This window comes from Triplophysa rosa, linkage group LG1, assembly GCF_024868665.1.
Source record: "Triplophysa rosa linkage group LG1, Trosa_1v2, whole genome shotgun sequence".
Taxonomy (NCBI): Eukaryota; Metazoa; Chordata; class Actinopteri; order Cypriniformes; family Nemacheilidae; genus Triplophysa; species Triplophysa rosa.
The window spans coordinates 19752236-19757741 of record NC_079890.1 but is presented as its reverse complement, the minus strand read 5'-3'; the positions used below and the strand labels follow the sequence as shown (position 1 = coordinate 19757741).

General features: G+C 38.7%; 1 pseudogene; it reads right to left on the bottom strand.

Moving 5' to 3' along the window:
• Positions 1–2938: 2938 nt before the first annotated feature.
• Positions 2939–5082, bottom strand: LOC130548358 (amine sulfotransferase-like; annotated as a pseudogene).
• Between the last annotated feature and the right edge of the window lie 424 nt (positions 5083–5506).

Genomic DNA, 5506 nt, shown 5'->3' with positions numbered 1-5506 from the left:
TCTTTTTGACATTCCTGTGCGTTAAAGTAATAAATTAAGCCATAAAATACGATTTTTAAAATACTACTACTACTACTAATAATAATAATAATAATGTATAAGATTAAACAAAAATATTTTAATTTTTTTAATATTATTATTATAAAAACATTGATTTATTCTCTCTCTCTATATATATAGTTTTTTTTTTTTATTTTTTTTTAGAGTATTACAACCCGTCCTTAAGAAATAAAAGAAAGCAACACACTTTACTTAAATTGGCAAAAGTATCAAAATAGCTTAGTTTTTTAGTAGTCTAATTTGAAGAGTCTTACATCATCTTATGTACATGCACTTGATAAAGCATACTAACAAAAAGTACGTGAAAATATGTTTATAATTTGCTTTAAAAGAGAGTGATTTAGTGGATTTAAATTCTACACATATTTTAGAATGTGTCCAATAAATACAACCAAAGCGATGCGGAACAATTATTTTAACAATGCAGAAATATTTTTAATTGTATGTGATATTTATTTAATAATGTGATATACATTTGATTCATCACCAACATTAATATATTAGATGTATGTCTTGCCAGATTTAGATTTGCCATGGTAAACAGAATGAAGTCATAAGGTTAAATGTTCACCACTTAAAGTTCAAATGTTTGTCTTCACATACTAAGTCGAAGGAATAAGTAATCAGCAATTTGCCCAAATTTGTTATGAACCCCTGACAGCTTCATTAATCTCTGCTCTAACCTAAAGCTACAGAGGTGTGCTGCTACTGACCTGAATTCACTTTATCACAGACATTCAGCTGTGTCTGCACAGGGAGATAAACAAACTCCTGTGGTTTGAGTTTTAGAAGGCCAGGTGTGTTCACGTATACATCTCCATGTGATGTGTGCCTGAGAGCGAGAGAAAGAAAGAGATACTAGAGGGAGTTTGTCGTTTAATAAATAGTTATGTGGCAGCCTTCAACAATACTTTGTTAGAAAAAACTCTATTGAGGTCTTGTCTCTACTTTAATGGATATTGATGGACAGAGAAGCACTTGAAAAAGGTTGGTTATCGACTGCGTCACTGCTTATTCAATCCTATTGGTCCCCTAGTTGACTGGAATGTTACCAATAGAAATACCATTGTGAAATTCACTGATGATACGACAGTTATAGGCCTGATCACTAACAACGATGAGTCGGCCTATAGAAGGTATGCAGTCTGACACACTGGTGTAAGGAGAACCATCTCTTACTCAACACCAACAAAACCAAGGAGCTGGTGGTGCATTTCAGGAGGCAGGACAAGGAACACAGCCCTATCACCATCGACGGGACACCTGTAGAGCTGGTAAACATTTTCAAATTCCTTGGGGTTAACATCACTGATCATCTCACATGGACTGTTCACACTGATGCAGTGCTACAGAAGGCACACCAGCACCTCTTTTTTTCCTCAGGCGCCTGAGGAAGTTTGGGATGAGCCAAAAAAATCCTCAGAACCACCTGCACCAGTTGAGAGCATTCTAACTGGCTACATTACCGCCTTGTATGGAAACAGCACCGCCGGCAACCGCAAAGCACTGCACAGGGTTGTGCGAACTGCCCGTCGTGTTGTGGGAGATGAGGTTCCCTCTATCCAGGACATCTACACCAGGCGGTGTATGAGGAAAGCCAGGAAGATCATCAGTGATTCCAGCCACCCGAATCACAGGCTGCTCTCCTTGCTGCTTTCGGGCAGACGATACCGGAGCATCCGGTCCCGCACAACCCAGCTGAAGGACAGCTTTTTTCCTCAGGCTATTAGACTGCTCAATATCAAAAACTGGTACACTCCACAAGCTCACACTTCTTTTTACAATGCACTACAGTTTCATGGACTATAATGCATCATGCATTGCACCTAATGCAATAACCATCCATTACCAAACTTACATACCTATATCTGTATTATGTGCACTATATGGTTGATCCATTATACATACATGTTCATGTGTACACCTGCATATTTATTGTGTATGTTCAACTTCTAATGTGTATATATTGTGTATATACTGTCCATATGTGTATAATGTATATTGTTTTTTTGTACAGTCTGTCTATTTATACTTTGCACTGTTCGTCTGCACTACATACTGTCACTTAAGTCTGTAAAGTCATACAGTTGTTTGTCACACAGTTGTCTGTTCAACTGCATTCTACTTTGTATGGAGTATGCAGTACGCACCCAAGACTTTCACTCACCACACGTGGTGATGTGACAATAAAAGTGAGTTGAGTTGAGTTAGAAATCAAAGAAATTCATTTTGAGTTCTTCAGCATTTTGAACAGGAGGGAGATAACAACACTGCCTGCCCTTTGTGAAGATATTTGATTGCTTTAATATTTGTATAAATCTGGTGGGGATGGTACATAATCATAATATAATTTAGTCCACTATAGCACAGATACAAACCATTCTAACCATTCAAACGATAAACTACAATGACACATTGTCTGTTCTGCACAGACAGAGGGTGGTGAAACACTCATGAAAACCCAATTGTGAAAGCAGAATTTGTTGTATTACAGATAATCATATCCGGACAAGAAATAGCTTCAACTAGGCATCGGTGTTATAATTAAATTGTGCTTGAATGTTTTTTCTGTGTAGTCTTTGTCTGACAGACATGCAAAGAGTGTCTTGCATGCTCTAAACTAACTAAACCCTGTTAAAAAAAGTTTTATTTAAACGTCTGTGTAGTGTTATTTTAACAACCAACATAGGAAAATTTCCTGTGTGTGTGTGTGTGTGTGTGTGTGTGCGTGTGTGTGTGTGTGTGTGTGTGTGTGTGCGCGTGCGCGTGTGTGGGGGCTAGACATCCGCAGCATTTGTATTTGTTGTAGATAATCTAGGAACAAAAAAAGTGATGCAGTAAAATGTAATATATAGGGATTACTGTAACGTATACATTATCACATACGTACTTTGACTTTTTCTTCCAATCCTTTGGGCACCATGTGCTTGTGTAAATGAGATGCGAACATGGTTAGGAATCCACTGGAACGTCTATCCATATGGAATCTATCTTCCTCATAGAGTGAAGTAATAATATGTTCCGTACCTAACAGAGAGGATATGAGAACAAAGTATCATTATCGTAACCATCACTTTATTCTATTAAGAAAATATTTTCAAAATATTTTATAATAAAAAATACTAAATACTTTATTATCAAACACCTGTTAGCCATTTTCAAATATTTTCTTAATTTTGTCAAAAATAAAGTGCCTGAAATCTGAGATCAGTCATCTAGTCATTTTCTACAGTATTGTACTGCCATGAATAAAACTTGGATGGAGGCCTCCAATCCCCCGGGCCCAAAGGCACCTGCTGCATGACATGACATAATGGCTCGTTGGAATGCTTGATTCTGATTGGCCAGTCGCGACATTTGCAGGTTTGTTAAATATAAATGTCTTTTAATAACATAATATTTATGAATGATAATACCAAATTGTGTCAGGAATGAGTCTGGATTCAGGTGCGGGGAACAAACAATTTATTAAATAAAACAGGCAAAAACAGAGGCACAACAAAACAACAGTTCTAGACGGGGCAACAGGCTGGAGTGCTTGGCCAGGGAGAGAGCGGTGGCTGGTGGAAAACTCCTGTTGACGATAGACCCACTAGGGAGAGATTTAATCCACTTTGGGAGAGGTGTAGACCACCCCAGGACACCTGAGCCCGCACGGGGGAGAAGCTCACAAGAGGGGCCAAGTTGTCGTTGGCAGGCTCTGAGATCCGTGACAGGACCATCACTGTCACTGGGAGGCCGGGGAAGCCGCAGCATGCTTGACTGGACTCTCCAGGTGTGGAGAACGTAGCCATGGAAGCCAGGGGCAAGATCTGGGGCTACAGCACAGATCAAAAGGCACTGGAGCCTAAACGAGACAAGCTAAGACTAAGAGCGCGATTAAGACAAGACTATGTCAGTCAGAGTAGCTACACATTCAAAACTGTCTTACACAGGACAAGAGAAACACAGGGAATATAAAAGGCAGAAAATCAGACCACAAACGAGGAACAGGAGAGGAGAGAGAGAAGACAATGACCAGAAACAGGTGAGGGGAATGAAAACATAACGAGATAATTAACAGGATAACACAGGGGCGGGTTCACATCATGATGACAAAAGAGCACATGGCTGGCTGGCCGGCCATGTGCTCACCACAAAACAAAACATCAAGACAAAGACAAAACAAAGACACACTAGACAGAAACCCTAACAAATTGCCTGTTCGTGACGTTTGAATGTCATTTCTTACCTTAAAAACAAAAATAAGCGGCTTTTCCTCGTGGAAGGTCTGCAATATTTCAAATTTACATTTCATGTCCAGTTTTTTTCTCATCTGGCAATTAGCCGTGTAATAAGCAGGATAATATACAAGCAGCCGGCTGTTATCGTGGAATAAGCCGCTTGATTTCTGCGGTAACAAATGGCTCCCTGTACATTATCCCTTACATAACGTTTAAATAACTTTTTAAATAATACTATGACACCCAAACTTTTGGTTATTCAACTTTCTCTGACCTTTTCGCACAAAAAGTCCTTTAGGCCAGTCAGTGATGTTCTCAGGACAGGAATTTGTGGTTGGCTTTCGGGTCTTTTTTCGTGTTGTTGAAAGTGGCTTTTTCCACCACTTTATCGATCGCTTCATCTGACAGATTCTTCCCCCAAACCTGCAGGTTTTCACAATGACGGATCTGAGGTCCTGATAAAGGATGGAAGCACTAACTGCATTTTCAAAACAAAAGACTTGAGAAACCAGCCAAACAATTCTCACCTTGATCATCTCTTCATAAGTCAGGATCAAGATGTTGTATTTGTCTTTGTTTGAGATCCATCCTCTGACGTGATCAAACCAACATCCACCGACCACTAAACCAAAAACAAAACAAAACAACCTTTAAAGCTTAATAACACATCAAATACATTTCTCAATGAACTTCCACAGAGTTCAACGGTTCAGTAAAATTCTGTAAGGCTCTTACTCCATTCTGTGAAGAACTTATCCAGCAACTCATCGTAGCTTTCTACAAATTCAATGTTCTTCATTTTATTTGCAAAATGGACACCAAGACATATTTCGGGTTTCTCGTCATGTAGCTATCAGCCTTAGTAATAGCAGTGTTGTTTGTCAACCTTGGAAAAACCTAATGAATATTTATTGTATTGCAAGGCCATCTTCCTACAGACTTCAGGCTGTTATTGGTGTTGTTGGCCACATACAGTATTGTCTATTTGAGAGGAAAAAACATATCATTCCCCAGAACTGAAAAATAAAACAGACAGGCCAGTTTTGTTACAGGTTTGTCACAGCACATTTACATTTTAATGTTACATTGTCAACACAAACAGCATTTCTTTATTTGTTTTAGATGCAGACAAACAATGCCATAGCTTTATTTTAATACATAGTACATTTTAGTGCAAAGTCCTGTTGTATGAGTTCCTTCAGACTTGCCTTTCGGTCTCCCTG